Source organism: Eleutherodactylus coqui, chromosome 10, assembly GCF_035609145.1.
Source record: "Eleutherodactylus coqui strain aEleCoq1 chromosome 10, aEleCoq1.hap1, whole genome shotgun sequence".
In the NCBI taxonomy this organism is placed as follows: domain Eukaryota; kingdom Metazoa; phylum Chordata; class Amphibia; order Anura; family Eleutherodactylidae; genus Eleutherodactylus; species Eleutherodactylus coqui.
Window position 1 is genome coordinate 37,859,805 of NC_089846.1, and position 23,557 is coordinate 37,883,361.

Sequence of the window (23,557 nt, forward strand, 5' to 3'; positions counted from 1 at the left end):
ATTAAAGCCGTCTGATCTGTGGCCCATCCGCAATGAAATTACGGACGGGTCGCAGATTCTGTGGGTAAGAAAATGGAGAAAATGAAGACCTGCAGAAGACCCCGGTGGGTAAGTGGAGAACCCGCAGTGTCCTCTGGCACGGGCAGAGTTGGATTCCGCTGCGGGTTCCCGCATGCAGAATCTGATCCGCTGGTGGACATGCGGCCTTTGTCTGTAAGATTTACATAGCCTTCTATTCCAGAGAGAACCTCAGGTTTTAGGCTGTCTCCTTTCTTGAGCTGTTGCTCCATTGTATGACTATCTCCCGCTCAGTTTCACCACTCTAATAAGTGGTTGACTTCCCCTTTTCTGACTCAACTCTATTACTATTCCCAGGATACTGCAGGTGACTTGTTGCTGGATTCCACCACCACATATGGCAAACTCCCGCTCTCCCAACAACTGCATTGCTCACCTTTGGATCACTTTTACTATACAACACGTCCTCCTCTTGTGAAGCTGAAACTTCTTCTCTGGCTATCATAACTAGAACCCTGCGCCTTCTGCTGGGCTAAACAGGCCGGTCTGATCAAGGTGTTGCAGCAACGTCTCTGTGTGTTGGACATACATAAAAACGGACAGTTTATGAGAAGAGATGAGCGAACGTACTCGTCTGAGCTTGATACTCGTTCGAGTATTAGCGTGTTCGAGATGCTCGTTACTCGTGACGAGTACCACGCGATGTTCGAGTTACTTTCACTTTCATCTCTGAGACGTTAGCGCGCTTTTCTGGCCAATAGAAAGACAGGGAAGGCATTACAGCTTCCCCCTGCGACGTTCAAGCCCTATACCACCCCCCTGCAGTGAGTGGCTGGGGCGATCAGGTGTCACCCGAGTATATAAATCGGCCCCTCCCGCGGCTCGCCACAGATGCGTTCTGACAGAGATCAGGGAAAGTGCTGTCTTGCTGGAGTTGCTATAGGGAGAGTGTTAGGAGTATTTTAGGCTTCAAGAACCCCAACGGTCCTTCTTAGGACCACATTTAACCGTGTGCAGTAGTGTGGAGGCTGCTTTTTGCAGTGTTGCACTTTTTTTTTTTTTTTTGTATATCGGCCGTGCAGAGCATTGCGCCCTGCAGTAATTATACATAGTCCAGGGCCAGTAGTGGTGGTGAGGCAGGGACAGAAGACATATTTATTGAATATAGGCAGTGGGCCTTTCCAAAAACATTTGGGAAAAAAAATCTATTTGGGCTGCCTGTGACCGTCCTCAGTGTACTGGGTCTCTGCTGGGGGTAGTTGTCCTAATTCATACGCAGCCAGCTAAGTGTTACAGCAGGCTTGCGCAAAATTATTTCCTGGCTCTGTGTTGGCTGTTACATCACCGCTGTATTTCAGTCCACAGTGCAACAGTCTGCAGTTATTTTACATACTCCAGGGCCAGTAGTGGTGACGCAGAGAGAGAAGACATATACAGTGTATATAGGCAGTGGGCCTTTCCAAAAACATTTGGGAAAAAAAATCTATTCGGGCTGCCTGTGACTGTCCTCAGTGTACTGGGTCTGTGCTGGGGGTAGTTGTCCTAATTCATACGCAGCCAGCTAAGTGTTATAGCAGGCTTGCGCAAAATTATTTCCTGGCTCTGCTGTGCGTTCCGTAAGCGAAGTCAGCCTCCAACCACAGGCCAATAAGTGGCACATTTAATTACAGCGTTCTGTTTCTGCACTACTGGTAATACAGTATGCTGAGGGGTAGGGGTAGGCCTAGAGGTTGTGGACGCGGGCGAGGATACGGAGGCCCAAGTCAGGGTGTGGGCACAGGCCGAGCCAGTGCGGTGGCAAGGGGTAGAGGCAGGGCCAGACCGAATAATCCACCAACTGTTTCCCAAAGCGCCCCCTCGCGCCATGCCACCCTGCAGAGGTCAAGGTGCTCTACGGTGTGGCAGTTTTTCACAGAGACGCCTGACGACCGACGAACAGTGTTGTGCAACCTTTGTCGCGCCAAGATCAGCCGGGGAGCCACCACCACCAGCATGCGCAGGCATATGATGGCCAAGCACCCCACAAGGTGGGACGAAGGCCGTTCACCGCCTCCGGTTTGCACCACTGCCTCTCCCCCTGTGCCCCAACCTGCCACTGAGATCCAACCCCCCTCTGAGGACACAGGCACTACCGTCTCCTGGCCTGCACCCACACCCTCACCTCCGCTGTCCTCGGCCCCATCCAGCAATGTCTCTCAGCGCAGCGTCCAGACGTCGCTAGCGCCACTGTTTGAGCGCAAGCGCAAGTACGCCGCCACGCACCCACACGCTCAAGTGCACATTGCCAAATTGATCAGCCTGGAGATGCTGCCGTATAGGCTTGTGGAAATGGAGGCTTTCAAAAGCATGATGGCAGTGGCGGCCCCGTGCTACTCGGGTCCCAGTTGCCACTACTTTTCCCGATGTGCCGTCCCAGCCCTGCATGACCACGTCTCCCGCAACATTGTACGCGCCCTCACCAACGCGGTTACTGGCATGGTCCACTTAACAACGGACACGTGGACAAGCACAGGCGGGCAGGGCCACTATATCTCCCTGACGGCACATTGGGTGAATTTAGTGGAGGCTGGGACCGAGTCAGAGCCTGGAACCGCTCACGTCCTACCCACCCCCAGAATTGCGGGCCCCAGCTCGGTGGTGGTATCTGCGGCAGTGTATGCTTCCTCCACTAAACCACCCTCCTCCTCCTCCAACGCAACCTCTGTCTCGCAATCAAGATGTGTCAGCAGCAGCAGCACGTCGCCAGCAGTCGCTGTCGCGCGGCGTGGCAGCACAGCGGTGGGCAAGCGTCAGCAGGCCGTGCTGAAACTACTCAGCTTAGGAGAGAAGAGGCACACGGCCCACGAACTGCTGCAGGGTCTGACAGAGCAGACCGACTGCTGGCTTGCGCCGCTGAGCCTCCAACCGGGCATGGTCGTGTGTGACAACGGCCGTAACCTGGTGGCGGCTCTGCAGCTCGGCAGCCTCACGCACGTGCCATGCCTGGCCCATGTCTTTAATTTGGTGGTTCAGCGCTTTCTGAAAAGCTACCCACACTTGTCATACCTGCTCGGAAAGGTGCGCCGGGTCAGCGCACAATTCCGCAACTCCAAGACGGATGCTGCCACCCTGCGCACCCTGCAACATCGGTTTCATCTGCCAGTGCACCGACTGCTGTGCGACGTGCCCACACGGTGGAACTCTACGCTCCACATGTTGGCCAGGCTCTATGAGCAGCGTAGAGCTATAGTGGAATTCCAACTCCAACATGGGCGGTGTAGTGGGAGTCAGCCTCCTCAATTCCTTACAGAGGAGTGGGCCTGGTTGGCAGACATCTGCCAGGTCCTTGGAAACTTTGAGGAGTCTACCCAGATGGTGAGCGGGGATGCTGCAATCATTAGCGTCACTATTCCTCTGTTATGCCTCTTGAGAAGTTCCCTGCAAAGCATAAAGGCAGACGCTTTGCACTCGGAAACAGAGACGGGGGAAGACAGTATGTCGCTGGATAGTCAGAGCACCCTCATGTCTATATCTCAGCGCGTTGAGGAGGAGGAGGAGGGGGAGGAGCATGAGGAGGAGGGGGAAGAGACAGCTTGGCCCACTGCTGAGGTTACCCATGCTGCTTGCCTGTCATCCTTTCAGCGTGTATGGCCGGAGGAGGAGGAGGAGGATCCTGAAAGTGATCTTCCTAGTGAGGACAGCCATGTGTTGCGTACAGGTACCCTGGCACACATGGCTGACTTCATGTTAGGATGCCTTTCTCGTGACCCTCGTGTTACACGCATTCTGGCCACTACGGATTACTGGGTGTACACACTGCTCGACCCACGGTATAAGGAGAACCTTTCCACTCTCATTCCCGAAGAGGAAAGGGGTTCGAGAATGATGCTATACCACAGGGCGCTGGTGGACAAACTGATGGTAAACTTCCCATCCGACAGCGCTAGTGGCAGAAGGCGCAGTTCCGAGGGCCAGGTAGCAGGGGAGGCGCAGAGATCAGGCAGCATGTACAGCGCAGGCAGGGGAACATTCTCCAAGGCCTTTGCCAGCTTTCTGGCTCCCCAGCAAGACTGTGTCACCGGTCCCCAGTCAAGGCTGAGTTGGCGGGAGCACTGTGAAAGGATGGTGAGGGAGTACGTAGCCGATCGCACGACCGTCCCCGGTGACGCCTCTGCCCCCTACAACTACTGGGTGTCGAAGCTGGACACGTGGCCTGAACTCGCGCTGTATGCCCTGGAGGTGCTTGCTTGTCCTGCGGCTAGCGTCTTGTCAGAGAGGGTGTTTAGTGCGGCTGGGGGAATCATCACGGATAAGCGTACCCGCCTGTCAACCGACAGTGCCGACAGGCTTACACTCATCAAGATGAACAAAGCCTGGATTTCCCCAGACTTCTCTTCTTCACCAGCGGACAGCAGCGATACCTAAGCAATACGTAGGCTGCACCCTCGGATGGAAGCATCGTTCTCTATCACCATCAAAAACGGGGACATTTTTGCTTCATCAATCTGTGTATAATATTCCTCCTCCTCCTCCTGCTCCTCCTCCTAAAACCTCATGTAATCACGCTGAACGGGCAATTTTTCTTAGGCCCACAAGGCTCAGTCATATAATTTTTCTAAACAATTTTTATACGTTTCAATGCTCATTAAAGCGTTGAAACTTGCACCTGAACCAATTTTTATTTTAACTGGGCTGCCTCCAGGCCTAGTTACCAATTAAGCCACATTAACCAAAGCGATTAATGGGTTTCACCTGCCCTCTTGGTTGGGCATGGGCAATTTTTCTGAGGTACATTAGTACTGTTGGTACACCAATTTTTTGGGGCCCTCGCCTACAGTGTAATCCAATTAATTTTTTGCCCACCTGCATTACAGCTGACGTTACATCAGGTGTGCTGGACACTGCAATGGGATATATTTATGTACCGCCGGTGGGTTCCAGGGAGCCACCCATGCCGTGGGTCCACACGGAGTTGTAACTGCATGTGTCCACTTCTAAAGAACCCCAGTCTGACTGGGGCATGCAGTGTGGGCCGAAGCCCACCTGCATTAAACATGACATTACCTCAGCTGTGATGGGCAATGCAATGGGATATATTTATGTACCGCCGGTGGCTTCCTGGCACCCACCCATGCTGTCGGTCCACACGGAGTTGTAACTACATGTGTCCACTTCTAAAGAACCCCAGTCTGACTGGGGCATGCAGTGTGGGCCGAAGCCCACCTGCATTAAACATGACATTACCTCAGCTGTGATGGGCAATGCTATGGAATATATTTATGTGCCGCCGGTGGCTTCCTGGCACCCACCCATGCTGTGGGTCCACAGGGACTTCATAATAGGGAGTTGTGCCTGCCTGTGTCTATGAATTAAAAAGCCCGGTCAGGTTGGGGCATGCAGTGTGGGCCGATGCCCACCTGCATTTAATCTGACGTTAGCTCTGCTGTCCAGGGCACTGCAATGGGATACATTTATGTACAGCCGGTGGGTTCCAGGGAGCCACCCATGCTGTGGGTGCACACGGAATTCCCATTGCGGAGTTGGGGATTCCCAGTTGTACCTTCCTGTGACTATTTATAAAAAACCACGGTCTGACTGGGACATGCAGACACCTTGACAGAATGAATAGTGTGTGGCACATAGGTTCCCCATTGCTATGCCCATGTGTGCAGCTCCTGATGGCGGTGGCACAGGATTCTATTTCTCATTGCCTCTGTACAGCATTATGGGCTATCGCCCTGCCCCTTTTAAAGAGGGTCGCTGCCTTGCCGTGCCAACCCTCTGCAGTGTGTGCCTGCGGTTCCTCCTCATGGCAGACGCACTTATAAATAGACATGAGGGTGGCGTGGCATGAGGGCAGCTGAAGGCTGCGCAGGGACACTTTGGTGTGCGCTGTGGACACTGGGTCGTGCGGGGGGGTTGGGCAGCATGTAACCCAGGAGAAGTGGCAGTGGAGTGTCATGCAGGCAGTGATTGTGCTTTGTTGGAGGTAGTGTGGTGCTTAGCTAAGGTATGCATTGCTAATGAGGGCTTTTCAGAAGTAAAAATTGTTGGGAGGGGGGGGGGCCCACTCTTGCCGCTATTGTGGCTTAATAGTGGGACCTGGGAACTTAAGTTGCAGCCCAACATGTAGCCCCTCGCCTGCCCTATCCGTTGCTGTGTCATTCCCATCACTTTCTTGAATTGCCCAGATTTTCACAAATGGAAACCTTAGCGAGCATCGGCGATATACAAAAATGCTCGGGTCGCCCATTGACTTCAATGGAGTTCGTTACTCGAAACGAACCCTCGAGCATCGCGGAAATTTCATCCCGAGTAACGAGCACCCGAGCATTTTGGTGCTCGCTCATCTCTATTTATGAGTAAAACTAGTTCTAAAAATGAAGTAATCTATCAGTTTTTGAAGGATTACTTCAAGCCCAACAGTTTTCAGTTTGGGGGTTTGATTACATTTGTTACAAGAGTGCTACGTCCAAAGTTCTTTGCTGTTTTATTTCATGATGCTGTATATTTTTTGGCCATTGGAATTATGTTTTTCCGATGCGAAGCTCCAATTTGCCTGCTTAGTTGTAGAGTTAAATGATAACATTTGGCCTGCCTGAAGCCACCTCTAGTAGGCGCTGATTGCATACATATTTGCATTTAGTTCAATCATAAATTGTATGAAGCAATCTCCTGCTACTAGTGGCTGCAGAAAGTGTGAATGTTATCATTTATGATAACTTTATAACTCTGTAAGGAGTGGATATTTACTTAAAGGGGTCATTTGTTAAATAGACGGCATAATGGTCTGAAACTTGTATTACATCGTTTATTAAAAAAAAACTAAAAATAAAATAAATCTTGTTATTTGTATAGCTCCAAATTGTCCTACAACGCTTTCAGGTAATTTTATTTATTACCCCTCACCAAGCTGGGTACTCATTTTACCGACCTCGGAAGGATGAATCGAACTTGAGTCAGCTGCCTGAACCAAGTTGGGATTGAACTCACAACCTTCAGGTCATGAGCGAGAGCTTAGGACTGCATTTCTGCTGCCTTAACACTCTGCGTCATGCAAAGCTAATTATTTATTATTTCTATAGATGAGCGAGTATACTCGCTAAAGGCAATTGCTCGAGCAAGCATTGCCTTTAGCGATTATCTCCCCGGCTCGAGACTGCAGGTTCAGGTGCCGGCAGCGGGCACGGAGCTACGGGGGAGAGCGGGGCGGAACGGATGGAAGATCTCTCTTTCCCTCTCTCCCCTCCGCTCCCTCCTGCTGACAGCCGCTACTCACCGCTCCCCCGCGCCGGCACCCGAACCTGCAGTCTCGAGCAGGGGAGATACTCGCTAAAGGCAATGCTCGCTCGAGCAATTGCCTTTAGCGAGTATACTCGCTCATCTCTAATTATTACACTATGAAGGGATTTATCAAATGAAAATTGGCGTACAATTTTCAGTGCCATTGAAAATTTTTGCGATATAGGCTTGACAAAAGAGGGCTTGGCTTGTTGGGAAGCCCAAGCCTGACAGACTTATGTAGCTTACAGCTAGCATAGATTTCATTTTAGGGCACATAGGCAGCCCTGAAATGCACCTGATGTATGGAGAGTTCTTAATAAATATCCACCTTTGTTTAATGAACTGAAAATAGGAATTTGGGGGAGGCATCCTTGCACAGGGTAAAGGATCAAGTTAAGTAAAACTGGTGGAGGGCACCATCCAAAATAAGTCAGCCCTGGGCCTAAGGGGGTAATACATGATGCAGGGATTCAAAGGACACATAATATAGAGTCTCTGTGTCAGACACCGGACTCCCAGGCCTTGTATGAGGCATATAACATTGAGCAGTGATATAAAGGGATTTTAAAAATAATAGGCCAGGGAAATGGGTTGTTAAGACATTTGAGATTAAGGAAAGGGATACCTCTCAGACTTCATTCATCTGCAAAATGATTTTAGCTGTAGATGAGAAAACAGAATAAAAACTATGATTATATTACACGCTCCGGTACTTGGTCTTTTGGACTGTTTGTCAAAGTTGGGATTGATCACTTTGCTCCACTCTCTTAACCCTGTAGGAACTAACTCATTTTTTTTTTGCTTCTCTGCAGCCATAGGTTTATTTTATTTTTTATTGACGTGGCTGTATGAGGCCTTTTCTTATGCAGGATAAATTGTATTTTTTTTTTGCTTTTAGGGGTTACATATAGATTACAGTGTAATTTATGGGATTTATTTTGCAGCATGAATATACATGTATCAGTGATGTTACAGTACAAGGATGATGTATCAGTGACGTCACTGTGCAGGAATGATGTATCAGTGATGTCACTGTACAGGGATGATGTATCAGTGATGACACATTGCAGAAATGATGTATTAGTGATGTCTCAGTACAGGGATGATGTATCAGTGATGTCACAGTGCTAGAATGAAGTATACAATAATGTCATAGTACAGGGATGATGTATCTATGATGACACAATGCAGGAATGATGTATCAGTTATGTTATAGTACAGGGATGATGTATCAGTGATGAAACAGTGCAGGAATGATGTATCTGTGATGTCACAGTGCTAGGATGAGGCACACAGTAATGTCACTGTGCAGGGATAATGCACAAAGTGATGTCACAGAAATAACACAGTGATCTCATGGCACAGGGAAAATGACCAAAGTGAAGCAACATTATACAGTAGGAATGATAGTCACAATGATATCAGTATAAACATGCATAATAAGCATGTGAAGGCAAAGGAAGGGATCATTGCACACAGTGATATCACAGTTTCAGAATAATGCACAAAATCATGTCACAAAACAGAAATAACATCACAGAACATGGCTAATAACCATAAGGATGTCACTGCACAGATATAATAAACTTCGTTGCCAGATTAGAGAGGGGAAGGAATTTGTTTCCTTTAAATGGGGAAAATTGGGCTTCAAGTCTCATTGTTTTTTGTGCCTTCTCCTGGATCAACATTGGGGGGAAAGTAGGCTGAACTAGATAGACATATGTCTTTTTACGGCCTAATATACTATGTTACAGCAATATGATACAAAGATAATAGACACAGTGATGTCACAGCTTGGGAATAATATATACACTGATGTCACAGAAAAGGATCGTAAGTTTATAACCACCTTTGGTACTATCAGAAACAGTATGAATCTCAGAGTTTTTTTTTACATCAGTGGAGATTATGAGATATGAGAAACTAAGAGCAGAGGTAACACGTTGGCTTGTTGACCCCCCTAACATCCATTTAGAGACTATAAACATTCACATCCCTTGTCACTGGACTAATTATTTACTGCTATGGTCGTCCCTCCTTAAGTGCTATTAATCACAACATGTCTGTGCCCTTTTATCCTGTCTCTGGAATTTATCTAAGTTCATCATGTTTGTGCCCTCCCATGCGATCCATCTCTATATGTTATATATAAATACATCTTTAGATTTGTTCCATTATGCCTTCGGAAAAATCCTGAGAGGTTCGAAAGCTCGCTATAACATCCTGTATTTTTGTTAGCCATTAAAAGGTATCATATCTACAAGATTACTCGGTTTCTCTTACTGAGAACAATCACAGAAAAGGAACAGTATCACAGAGCATTGATAATAATGATAGTGATGTCATGGCACAAATATAATAAACATAGCAGTAGACAAGGATAATACAGTATGGAGATCACTGGTGCTTCTTTAGGTGGCAGATTGGTTCTTGGGCCTTGCAGCTGACAGTTAAAGGGATATTCCGGTTCAAAAACGTTATCCCCTATCCACAGGATAGGGCATAGCCAGCTGATTGGTGGGCGTCCAACCACTGATTACTAGAACCAGTTGACCCCGAATGAAAGAAACGCAGGTCAGGCAGTGCAGAAAGCACAGGTCGGGGATGCCCAATACGTTCCATTCATTTCAATTAGAGCGCCGAAGATTCCCGAGTCCAGGACATGCATTGCCCCCTTTAGAGTATGTAGTCCAATTACACAGTAGGTCCAAGGTTAAGCAGTAAATCATTTATATAGCTTTCTCTATGTAGCCTATGTTCACAACTCATCCAGCTGGGAGATGCATCCCGTGTCTCTTCTCCGTTGATGAGCTCCCTTTTTAATGCCCTTTGAGGTTATTTATAGTACTGTGCCAGTCACTAGGTTTGATTTAATTGTTAATGTGTTCTTTCAGTGGTTATTAAAAGCATCGTGTGTACCTCATCTTAGTCTTCACTGGATTTTATTTCATTTTTAATGCTCAGTTTGGTTATTAAAAGTACTCTGCATCCCAATGATCTTTGCTGGAAATTTATTTCATTTTTTATGCCCTGTCTGGTGTTATTAGATGTACTGTGCCTCATCAATTCTTCCTTTAGTTTAATCTCACTTTTAATGCTCTGTCTAGTTATTAGAGGTAGCGCGCCTTACAGAATTTAGGGTGTTTTATATCATCTCCATTGTTGTGCTTTTTTTTTTAGGAATAAGAAAGGTATAAATGATGAAGTTGTAGGTCATTCTGAGAATATACAAAAGATGTTTATGAACGCAAATTGGGGATTTGACTAACTGGTGATATACATTGTTCAGCGGTTAAACGATATTAGGTTAATGAAATAGGCATTAAAAAAGTTATTCATTATCAGCAAAGTATAGTCCATGACAACTCTTGGCTGAGATCCCTCGCTCAACATACACAAAATTGGGCAGTGACTAAGTACAAGCTTTTAATTGCTGCCCTTGGTGATGAGGTGGTCTAAGATGTATGCATCAGCTCCTTCTTCATGTGGAAATATTATCTGCTGTAGATCCAGGGTAATGTAAAAAGCTTTACTCAGAGATTCCATCACAATCTTAGTATATCTTCAACCCTTCAAGGATGTGGCCCCCTTTTTTTTTCCATCTTCGTATTTTTCTACCCACTTTTAAAAATCTCTTTTATTTATCCATCAATGTAGATGTCTGGGGACTCTTTTTTGCAGGACAGGTCTTTTTTTTTTCAATGCTACTACTTACTGTACCATATAATGTACTGAAAAACTTTAAAAAAAAATTCAAAATGGCAAAAAGGTGCGATTCCGACATTTTTTTTTGGGGGGGGGGTCTCGTTTCTGTGGTGTACACACTGCAGCAAAAATGACTGATAACTTTATTCTATCGGTCAGTACAATTACTACAATACCGAAATATATAGTTTTTTTCTGCAGTACTACTTTTAATAAAATAGAATATTTTTGGAAAAAAAACATATATTTTCTGCTGCCATCTTCTGACAGCCATCATTTTAACTTTTTCATCAATATAGTTGTGCGAGTGCTTTATAGGTACCATTTTGAAGTAGATACAACTTTGTGATCTTTTTTTATTACATTTTTCTTGTAGGCGGGGTAACCAAAAGAGCGCAGTTTTGACGTTGTGTATTTTTGTTTCTGACGACTTTCACAATGCAGCATAAGTAATGCATTAGCGCTCCCACACACTTGCGTTTTTTGTTAACGCGATTGTCAGTGGGACTTTCTAATGTTAAAAACACAACGCATTGCTCTTACGTTTTGGGGGAAAGTAAAGCATTTTGTTTTTAATATTAGAAAGTCCCATTGACTTGTGTGGAAGCGCTTACTCTGATAGATCATATATTTATGGATGCAGTGATACAATTTTTCTATTTTATTTTATTTCATTATAAGTATGGCAAAAGGTTTTTTTTAAGCTTTTATTACTTTTTGCTTTTTAAATAAAATAATAAAACTTTTTTAAAGTGATTTTCACATTTTTTTAGGGTACAAGAACTTACGATGGTTTGATCGCTCCTGCAGTATAGTGTAATACCTTAGCATTACATTATATTAACATGTGAAAGACAATCTATCAAGCCATGCCTCAGGCATGACTCCATAGGCAATCCACAATGGCAGCCCTGGGGGCTTTCAGAAGGCCCCCGGCTGCCATGGCAAATAAAAGGCACCCAGTTCTCTCAGCGTAGGAAGCCTTCCAGGTCTCCAATATTCTAATCGGGGCATTTAAAGGGTTAACAGCCGCAATCAGCAGAAGTGCTGATCGCAGCTCTTGCATGTGGGTGTCAGCTGTAAGAAACAGACAGCACCCGCATTGTATGCAGCAGAATCGGCTCCTGATTCCCTCCATACAAAACCCAAACCTCCATGATGTAACTGTAGTGGCCCAGAGTTAGTGGGGCCCCTCCATAATGTTCTATGTCTGTCTCGTGTCAATGTGGCATGCATTTGATTTATGTGTATTGAATGGTTGCAGACACAAGAAGGTTAATGTCTGGTATGTCTAGTCCTGTCTGTAAAATGTAACGTTTTGTGCGTCATGTGACTCTGTGTTTTTATATATATATATATATATATATATATATATATATATATATATATATATATATATATGTGTGTGCTTGCAAGAATTCAAGGAGAGTGACAGAAGTCTGTCAGGGGGTAAGAAAAGTCAGTCAGTGAGTGAGAGAAATCAGGAGAGAGAGGTCTGACACCTAGACCAGATGAGTCGGTCTGGGTGTGGGGCATGGAGGAGGCCAAGTGATGGCCTAATGCTCAGCCTGGGCCTAACCAACCAGGAATCATCTGCACTTCTGGGGAGCGCTGGGAGTGGAACAAACTGCTCCATAGCGAAAAGACGAAAAAACAGCAGAGTGAGTGTTGACCGGTAGAGAGAGAGAGAGAGTTTGCCGGGAAAGGGAATCACACAGATAACCTGGACTGTGGATTGTCAGAATGCCCTGAGTGTCCTCCCTGTTGCACCACATTGGCCTGTTGTATTTGTACCAAGACTGTTTGTTCAGAATTACGTTCAAGAGTTTACAGTAAGCGGACGGAACCAGCCGTTCCCGGTTCTTGTTCAAAAAGTTGTCCTAAGTGTGGACTACTTTATTACATCTCGAAAAAACCACAGAGGATAGAGCGGTGGGGTCATGAGTGACAATTGGACTTAAGGTAACCCCTGGTTACAACCCCTGTGATCTCCCCCAGCAGTAACTTGGTCGGGTCCCAAGCTACCCCCAGGGGAGGAGATGGTAGAGCCCCGTGACAAGGCCTTTCTCGGCGGTGGGCCCACTCCTTAAGGGGTTAAAGTAACTTTATACTGTAGGACCCAAACTAGTTTAATTGAGTTATGTGCACACTCGCCTTAACGTGAATGTGCCCAAGAGACTTGGGCACAACTTGCAGTGGATCACACGACTAAACCCATCCATGTGCTGTTAGATATACAAACAATACACATTTACATGCATTGACATGTCCTATTTCTTATCTGTGGAATAGGACATGCCATGAGTTTTACATGCGGATCATCCATCCATGTGAAAAATGTCCATGTGTGTAGTCTCATAAGCTATAATGGGGCCATGTGCTGTCTGTGGATTACCAATTGACAGTACACGGCCCCAAACATGCAAGTGCGTTAGAGGCCTAAGGCTGAAACAGCACTTTTTGATAATATTTTCAATCCAACATAGAGTAGATAAAAAAAGAAAGAAGTATAAGTTGTTAATTTATATGTTTCTTCATGATCTATTCCTGACCTTTAGTAAAAACAAAGGCATCAAAAACTGTATATGTGAATTCAGACTCTAAAAGTATTATAAAGGACAACCTTGACCCATATTGTATAAATAGCTCAGATGACAGACATGAATGAAGGTAGTCCAGTATTATAAGAATATGGCTTCCAAAAATGACATCCCACGTGTTCACAAGTTGTGTTTGACATTATGGCTTAGCCACATTTTAGCTCAATGAAGTAGATATGCAATACCAGACATGACCTGTGGACAGATATGGTGTTCTTTCTCGAAGAAAACAGGAGCTGGAGAAGTACCTCCACAGCACAAGCTATTGGAAGGTAATTTTCCTATAGGTCAATACCCAACCTATCAACATGCCTTACAACATGACTAAGGATATTCAGTAAGTCAAACCACAACCTTCTCCAGAAGGAAAAGACACTTATTTGCAGACAGGGTATTTGCCTCTCATCAGTGTAGATGAAGGAACTGGTTGGCTGGTAGAGACGCCTTTGATGTCGATCTTGTAGAATAACGCTTCTTCTTACGGAGATCACCAAGTTGGTGTTGGGAGTCTTATATAGGCCATGCAATTCTCATTGGGAAATAGGTAGGCAAACAGGGAGTGAAAAAACTGTAGCACAATGCCACCTATTGAAAGACCTGTTAAAAGGTTCAACATTGACTTATAGTAGTAAAGTCACCTTCTAATAGGTGGTTCCATTTAAGTACTTTTCCATTGTTGTGTTATATTGAGGCTGTTCAGATGAATGACTGCTCTTGTAATACATTAACAGCCCATGTCTACCTACCAAGCTTTCATCTGTGGTTTATTGACAATGTTCCAAGCAGGGAACTCCCTCTATGACATCCATAATACTTTAGTAGGACATATGAACAGCGGTTCTCCTAATGGGACAACCCCTTATATCGGTGCTTTTTGACTGCAGTAAGATATTGTGTCCTTAAAAATGATATGAGTTTCCGTCATTCTCACATTATTCATTCCACTCTTTCTGTATTGCCTATTTTTACACAATCCTATGCCCAAGCAGCCGTTAGACTATAGCAATCTCAATATCCAACTTATTTTCTGTTGACAAGAGCTGTTCTGTGGTATTTTAGTGAAGTTACATTGAAGCATATAGGGAAACTTCACATAATGGATTGAGAGCTCTGATGGTAGATCTCGAGATTCTAGTTTTCAGATGACCGTTCTGTATTCATCATTGCAGCACTAGAATTCGGCAAGGCATAATATATCCAGCCCTGCTGGAATTGGATTTCCTGTGTCATGCTGACATAGAGTAAAGGTAACCTTGGATATGTATATCATTCTGTGTATCTGTGCTCTGTATCTAAATTACACTAGTCTTTGTAATAAATCCTTCCCCAGAGATGTGTACCAAATCTGATGTTTTCATTTTATGATTGAGCGTCTTAATTTAGCTTCCAGAGCTCAGTTCAAGGTACAAGATATTTCCCTTCCTGGCAGAGGCTGTGCCTACTACGACTGTGGAACACAGATTTCCCGCTTAGAGCAAAAGCAAATTTTCTTAAGAAGCAATGCTTTACATAAGAGATTATATTATAAGCTTTTATCACTGAAGCCCGCAAACCCAAAATGAACAGCTTTATCAAAGAGATAGAGGATACATCTTGCTTAATATTATCTTCTTTCCTATAAGAGATGATATAAAAACTGATTAAAAGCTTCATGTTTGCATAGTGTCTTCCCGTTATGGTATTTTTAAACCCGTATGCATATTACTATGTATTGGGAGTCTTACTCAAAAAGGTGGAAGGGTAGATACAATTGTTCAAGAGCCTAAAAGGGTTGTCCTCACTAGTAGGGCGATCATTTGGTGTCTACTGGGACCTCCAGTGACTTCTGGTAATCCATGGAAGAACCTAGCTCCAAGGTAGGCATTTCCTACATGTCTTGATATAAATAATATTGCTGAACATAATCAGCCGTGCAATAAAGTTGAGTTGATTTTTGTAAAATTGGATTTGGTCAACCGGACCCGATTTTTTTTTGAGAAAATCATTGAAAAATTGGCTTTTCCTTGAAGAGGAAGAAGTGTATGTGTGGTTACACTGGTACCTTGCAGTGCTGGGTTCCTAGGTTCAAATCTCATCAAGGACAACAACTGCACAGACTGTGAAAAACTCCCTACAGATGTTGCCCTTGGTCAGATTTGAACCTAGAACTCCAGTGCTGTGGCACAGCAGTGCTAACAACTGAGCCAGCACACTTATTACTTCTTTGCCAAAGGAGAAGAAGCAGAAGAATAAATGCAAAGAGAACTTAACAACTTCATACAAATGTTGCGCTTTGTCAGATTTGAACCATGAAATCCAGTGCTGAACAGCAGCAGTGGTAACAAGATAGCCAGCATACTTCTTCTTACTTCTCTTTTTTTCTAGAGGAGAAGAAGACAAAGAATAAACACAAAGACAAGATACAGACTCCATGTAGATGTTGTCCATAGTCAGGTGTGAGCCTAGAACCTCAATGTGGTACAAGACAACAGTGCTAACTACTGATCCACAAAACTTTTTCCTTCATCCTTCTATTGCTCCTTCTTCTCCTTAACTTTCTTCTTTGGAAAAGGAGGAAGAGCACGAAAAAGAAGAAAGAGGAAGAAGGAGGGGAAGGAAGCACAAGAATGGTGGCTTAATCATTAGGACCGTTGCCTTGCAACGTTGTGGTCCTAGGTTCAGATCTGACCAAGATCTTTGCAACTTCTTTTTTGTGTTTCTCCTTGAGTTAGTTCAGTTGTTAGCACTATTGCCATGCAGCACTCGTGTTCATGGTCCAGATCTGAACAAGAGCAATATCAGGATGGAGTGTTTATGTTTTCTTTGCATGTATTTGTATCCTTTTCTTCTCCTCTAGATAACCAGGAACAAGTGTGTTGGCTCAGCTGTCAGCACTACTGTTTTGCCAAGCTAGAGTTCTAGGTTCATATCTGACCAAGGGTAGTATCCGGAAGGAGTTTTTCAAAGTCCATGCACATGTTGTCCATGGTGAGTTTGGAAGCTAGGACCCTAGCAATGCAAGGTAACAGTGCTAACCCCTCTCCAGAGGGCAAATTAGTGAACCCAATATTTATTGCTGTCACTGGATTGACTCCTTTTTTAGGAGTCAATCCATTGACAATAATAATTCTCTTTGACCTCCTCTGCTCTTGTGATTTTCCAATATTTATTGCCATTCATTTTAATAAGAATTGGGTTCGAGACATCTGGATTCCCGATAGGAAAATCAGGTCGATCACTAGGTATAAACTGCAGTAAAGTAAGATGCACTACATTTTTTAATTCGCATACAGCTCAATAAATTTGGCGGATTTTATGGCAGTCCACACAGCTGAAATCAAATTCGCACCAGCTGTGAGCCATGCCCACTTTTAGGAAAGTGGCAAGCATGTGCAAAAAAGCACGTGCCAAAATTTGCGACTTTTAATGTCAGCAAATTGGCACAAGTGTAGCATAGTATGTAAGACACAAAAAAGTTACACGTCCATCCAGTTCAGTCTGTTACCCCCCCCAATGTTGATGCAGAGGAAGGCAAAAAAAAAACAACTAATGAGGTAGAAGTCAATTTCCCTATTTAGGGGAAAAAAATCCTTCCTGACTCCAATCTGGCAATTGGAATAATCCCCGGATCACCGACCCTTCTGAAGTTATTAATAATTATAACATTAGTCCAGGCCCCTCTTATCGAATTTGCCATCACCACGTCCTCAGGCAGAGCTTTCTATAATCTCACTGATCTAACAGTAAAGAACCATCTTCTATGTTGGTGTAGAAAACTTCTTTCCTCTGGACCAGAGGTTACCAAACTTTTGTGCCCCATAGACCACTTGCCGATTTTTTTGTTTTCCATAGTCCCCCTGCCTGCCTAATATTGAGTTTTCCTTAACTTATTAAAGTCAAACGAGTTTTTCCCAGCTGACTCAGTGCTGCTCCCTTACATAGGGTTTTCTGTAGAGTGAACAATTGTAAAAAAAAAGAAAAACATTAAAGGGGTTGTCCCGCGCCGAAACGGGTTTTTTTTTATTCAATAGGCCCCCCGTTCGGCGCGAGACAAACCCAATGCATGTGTTAAAAAAAAAAACGTTTAGTACTTACCCGAATCCCCGCGCTGCAGCGACTTCTTCCTTACCTTAGCAAGATGGCCGCCGGGATCTTCACCCACGATGCACCGCTGGTCTTCTCCCATGGTGCACCGTGGGCTCTGTGCGGTCCATTGCCGATTCCAGCCTCCTGACTGGCTGGAATCGGCACATGTGACAGGGCGGAGCTACGCGATGACGCGTAGAAGGGGGCGGAGCCATAACTCCGCTCGTGCTGAGACCCAAGAGAAGGGAGAAGACCCTTCTGCGCAAGCGCGTCTAATCGGGAGATTAGACGCTGAAATTAGACGGCACCATGGAGACGGGGACGCCAGCGCAGGGAAGGTAAGTGAATAACTTCTGTATGGCTCATATTTAGTGCACGATGAATATTACAAAGTGCATTAATATGGCCATACAGAAGTGCTTACCCCCACTTGCTTTCTCGGGACAACCCCTTTAACAATTATTAGTCAGATCCTTATTGAAAAGACACAAAATGCAAGTAAATATTTGAATTTGGGATGAAACAAATCAGAACCTAGTAAAGTTCTTCCATAAAATGACTCCACAAATAATGCAGTTAATGGGAGGGATGAGCCGGATGCTCTGATATCAATTGCTCAATATTTGGCTTCAAATTAGTAAGGTATAGTCTCAATCGATTTCTTTTATTGAAAGAAGATTGGCGACTGTGCTAAAACCCGTTTCTATGAGGTATGAAGATGGAAAAGCCATCAAACACTTTCTTGCGATAGTCCATAATGCAGGATAAGCAGCAGGTACGCGCAATGTTTTGCTGCCGGTATGAAAACCTGTAAAAACTTGCACATGAACATAGCCCACCACAAAGCAGATCTAGTTCACACAAAACCTCTTGGGCTCCGGCGGATCACGTGAAAATGATGCGCAGTAGAAACTTTACAGGTAAATTAGCTATTAGGTCTGTCCTGTCTATCGCCAGAGCCCAACAAGTTCTGTGTGAACTCTACATAAACAATTTAATGAAATACCAAAGAGGTAAGTACTTTCTATGTCTGTTATAAGTATTATGTACACAATCTGTGTGAGGTTTATTATGTCATTTATAGAACGTTTAAATGTTGATGATGACCTGCCTAAATGTAGTCTGCTCACGTGGACCCCCATTTACATCTCGTGCACCCCCAAATTTTTTTCTTGCTGACATGGACCCCCAACAAGTCAAAATCGACCATGGGGGTCCATATAGACCACTTTAGGAACCTCTGATCTAGATGTAGAGGGCACCCCCTGTTACAGTCACAGTCCTGGGAATAAACAGATGACAGGAGAGATCTCTATATTGTCCCCTGATATATTTATACATAGTTATTAGGTTGCCTCTCAGCCGTCTTTTTTCTAAACTAAATAATCCCAATTAGGGATATTGTAGTCCGCTCATTCTATTTATTACTTTGGTTGCCCACCTTTGTACCCACTCAAGCTCTGATATGTCCTTCTTGAGTACTGGTGCCCAAAACTGTATACAATATTCCATGTGCGGTCTGACCAGTCACTTGTAAAGAGGAGGAACAATGTTCTCGTCATGCGCCCCTAGACCTCTATTGATGCACCCCATGATCCTATTTGCCTTGGCAGCAGCTGCCTGTCGCTGATTGTTCCAGTTAAGCTTAAAGTTAAAGGGGTTGTCCCGCTCCGAAACGGGTTTTTTTTTTTTTTTAACCCCCCCCCCCCGTTCGGCGCGAGACAACCCCGATGCAGGGGTTAAAAAAACAAACCGCTCAGCGCTTACCTGAATCCCGGCGGTCCGGCGTCTTCATACTTACCTGCTGAAGATGGCCGCCGGGGTCTGCTCCCTCCGTGGACCGCAGCTCTTCTGTGCGGTCCATTGCCGATTCCAGCCTCCTGATTGGCTGGAATCGGCACGTGACGGGGCGGAGCTACACGGAGACGGCATTCTGCACGAGCGGCTCCATTGAAGAGAGCAGAAGACCCGGACTGCGCAAGCGCGGCTAATTTGGCCATCGGAGGGCGAAAATTAGTCGGCTCCATGGGAACGAGGACGCTAGCAACGGAGCAGGTAAGTAAAAAACTTTTTATAACTTCTGTATGGCTCATAATTAATGCACAATGTACATTACAAAGTGCATTAATATGGCCATACAGAAGTGTATAGACCCACTTGCTGCCGCGGGACAACCCCTTTAACTAAAATCCCCGAGTCTTTTTCCATGTTAGTGTTACTCAGTGGTTTCCCATTTAGTGTGTAATAGTGACATGTATTTCCTCTGCCCATGTGTATAACCTTACATTTATCAGTGTTAACCCTCATTTGCCACTTTTCCGCCCAAGACTCCAACTTATCCAGATCTTCTTGCAAATGTCTTGCGTCCTCTTGTGTTAATTTCTTTACCTAGTTTGTGTCACTTGCAAATATTGATATTTTACTGTGCAATCCTTCTACCAGGACAATAATAAATGTATTAAAAAGAATAGAGGTCAGTACTGCCCCCTGTGGGACCCCAGTAGTAACTGTGACCCAATCAGAGTATGTACCATTTATAACCACCCTCTGCTTTCTATCATTGACCAGTTACTTACCCCCTTACACACATTCTCACCCAGACCAAGCATTCTCATCTTATATACCAACCTTTTATGTGGCACAGTATTAAATGCTTTGGAAAAGTCCAGATACAGAAGATCCAATGACTCTTTCCGGTCCGGTCTATAACTTACCTCCTTGAAGAAGCTGATAAGGTTGGTATGACAGGAGTGATCTGTCATAAACCTGTGCTGATATGGAGTTATACAGCTATTTTCCTTGAGATATTCCAGGATAGCATCTCTTAGAAACCCTTCAAGTATTTTACTCACAATGAAGGTAAGACTTACCGGCCTGTAATTTACCGGTTTAGTTTTTGCCCCCTTTTTGAATATCAGCACCACATTGGCTATGCGCCAATCCAATGGAACAGACCCTGTCACTATTGAGTTCTTAAATATAGTAAACAAGCGTCTGTCTATCATATTACTTAATTCCCTTAAAACTGGGGGCGTATGCCATCAGGACCCAGTGTTTTGTCTATTTTAATCTTTTTAATACTTCTTCCTGGGTTAGACTGGTGGCAGAGTTTAGTGGAGCGTTTACTTTTTAACTCTGCATCTTATCTGACATTTTACTATACTCTGTGAATGCGCTGGAAAAATAAACTATTTAATAGATTTGCTTTCTCCTCAGCACCCTCTACAATTTCTCCTACATTATTTTTTAGAGGGTTAACACTTTCAGTATTACTCTTTAAACTATTTAAATAGTGCCTTGATAAATCAGGGTCGATGTGTTCAATTTCCCTGCAGCAGCACTACATGAGAAATTAAGCAATACATTATGCATAGTACATAGACGTTAACATGCCTTAATAGTGCCACCTATTAGAAGGCAGCTTTCCTACAAGTCAATGTTTGATATTTTAATGGACCTTGTAACATGACTGGGGATAAATCTTTTCCTTCTGGAAAAGACTCTGATTTTGGCTTATTTTCCCTGTCATGTAAAACATAGACTTGTAGGTAAGCTATCATCTAACAGGTAGTATTGCCGATTGCAATGTGTCCAATTTGCATATATATTTATATGCTTGAGAAGGGCAAAGATTATCTATTGCCGAAATGCGTTGCATGAATAAAGTATTACTACGGACCGAAAAGTCTATTGATCCCTTGGGATTCCGGAGTGCGGGGTTTTTTCTACTACACATACTTTGTACATTTGGTCTACAGCCCGGTTGTGGGCTGCATCCCGTGAACGTCTCTCCAGATAACTGGATCAGGAACCCAGGGTGGATTTAAAGCTATCGTGGATACTAGGTGCCAGTGGATTCTCGGCTCTGAGAGTTCCACTGAGCAGCAGGTGAGTACACACCAATACTCACTGTGTTTATTCCATTGTTTAAGTAAGAGGCGCTGACATCTATAATCTTTCTATTCGCACAAGCAAGTATTTTCCTGCTGCAGTGAATCTCCAGCCTTGGACGGACGGTCTAAGGTGCTAGGAGCGAGGACTGTGGCTTGAGAATAGGCGGAAATGGCTACAAGTTTCCAAAGCAAGTCGGATCCAAACCTGAGTCGGACGTGTGGGACAGTTTTACGACGGAGGCCTTTCTTTCCAAGTGCAACACTGATTTCTTTCTGAGGGATTTGTGGATTTAGTTACACTGCAATATCTAAACAGTGACAGAGCCCCCTGCTCCAGACTGAACCACCATACACAACCCTCACAACCCATTATGAGTAGTGAAAGCTATGTGCTGTGTGTATATTTTGGTGAGAGATACGCTCCTGGATGAGGCCACCTGCATGTTCCACCATGCTTTCGGGAAAGTCTTCTGTGGGTAGATGAAACAAAAGTGCAACTTTTTGTCACAAATGCACAATGACATGTTAGAATGAAAAAGAACAATGCACATTAACACCAAAGCCTCCTCTCAACTGTGAAGCATGGTGGAGGGAGCATCATAGTTTGGGGCTGTTTTGCTTCTTCGTGGCCTGGACGCCTTGTGATCAATGAGGCAATAATGAATTCTAAGGTGTATCAAAACATTTCACAAGAGAATTCATACTTGACCTCAAGGTGAAAAGACATTGGGTGATAGATATAACAAGACAATGACTAAAAACACCCAATAATACCGGTAATATGCAGCAAGTAGGCATGTAACATGCATATTCACTGTATTTTATGCACCCATAGACTATTGCGGTGCATATTAGGGTTTAAACACGACCATGTTTGCGGACTTGATTTTCACAGCCACAAAAAGTCATGAAACAAAACCATTGATTTCAATGGCTTCGTTCTCACGGCTGTGTTTTGTATGTGTAAGAAAAGATAGGTCCTGCCCTATCACTATCAGGATTTTCCCATGCGCGAGAAAGATCGGTCTTATGCTATCTTAACGCTTTTTTTTTTCAAACTTGCGAGCAATAGTGTGGAGTTTGAATAGTCAAAAAAAATCTTGGTTCTTGCACTACTACGCTCCATAGCAGCGGCGAGTGTATTAGCGCATTCACCCATGTGTTTTTGCCCTAAATACGAGAGTTCACTAACTTTTTCTCCCTGCACAGTGGATGTATACTCAATGTGCTCAATGAAGGACAAGAGCAGTACAACCGGTTATCAGTTTAATTAGATTGTGTTTATGTTGTCATTCTGGCTTAGATAACTATCAGACCACATTTTATTAGTGTTCAGTGCAGAAATCCAGCTACTTTCAAAAGGCTTCATTGACTTTTTTTGCATTCTTCATAGCCTAAGTATGCCTTCCGACATTTGTATCCCTAGAGACAGGCTTAAGTTCCGCTCTAATACTCCTAGGAGCAGCCACAAAAACTGTCAGAAACGCCAACTTTCAACTGTACTTACATAAACCCCCAACCACTTTGTGACCAATTTCACGAGACTAAACCATGAACAATGTACAGTTGTAAGACAAGGCTTAAAGGGATTTACCAGAATTACAAGTTATCTTCTATCCACAGGATAGGGTATACCTTGCTGACCGGTAGGGGTTTCACCCTTGAGATCTCAACGAATCTTGAAAATTGGGGGCCTCGTGTCCTCCTCTTCTGGTCACTGTGGGGATGCCTTTTTCACCCACAGTAACAACACAGTGAATGGAGCGCTGGGCGAGTAGTTTAGTCACCTCAGTGGGGCTGATGGAACTAACCCAAGCATTTGCTACTTGGCTATCTCCATTGGAAATAAATAGAGCAGCAATACTCTTGCACCACTGTCGCATTATTCATTCTCTTCCTCATTCTGGGGTTACAGTAAGCTCACATTGAGGAGGATAAAGGGACACAAGTACCCCATTCTCGGGATTGGTGGGGGTCTCAGTGGCAAGATCGCCGCCGAGCAGCAAGTTATCC